The following is a 483-nucleotide window of genomic DNA, read 5'->3' on the forward strand; positions in this document are numbered from 1 at the left end:
ATCTTTCTTCCCCTGATTTTTTTCCTCGCAAATTTTTTTTTTCTCGTTCAGTTTTAGTTTTTACATTATGCTACATTCTGCGTCGTCTTCATTTCATTTTCTTTTTTTTTTCTTCCCCCGTTTTATAACTTCTCCGCATTCGCCTATTCTTCCTATGTGTTACTTTCTATGCACAAAAAAGAAGATGACGAGGAAATAAAGAAATTCCCAACGTTAAGCATCCATCAATTTCACCTACAGGGAACAGAGAAGAAGAAGGGAAAAAACATGCCTTTGATGGATTTTAATTCAAACTAACGACTTTTGTTGCGGTACTAATTTTATATAGCTTCAGAAATATGCTACTGGTAATTTATCAAGTCTGCTATACACGGTCAATAACCTTCTTAATACAGCTACATATTTCATTAACATACTACTACTACTACTACTACTACTGCTACTACTAGTGCTCCTGGGGTAGCAGATCTCAAGCGCAGTATT

Source organism: Octopus sinensis, linkage group LG12 (assembly GCF_006345805.1).
Source record: "Octopus sinensis linkage group LG12, ASM634580v1, whole genome shotgun sequence".
NCBI lineage: Eukaryota > Metazoa > Mollusca > Cephalopoda > Octopoda > Octopodidae > Octopus > Octopus sinensis.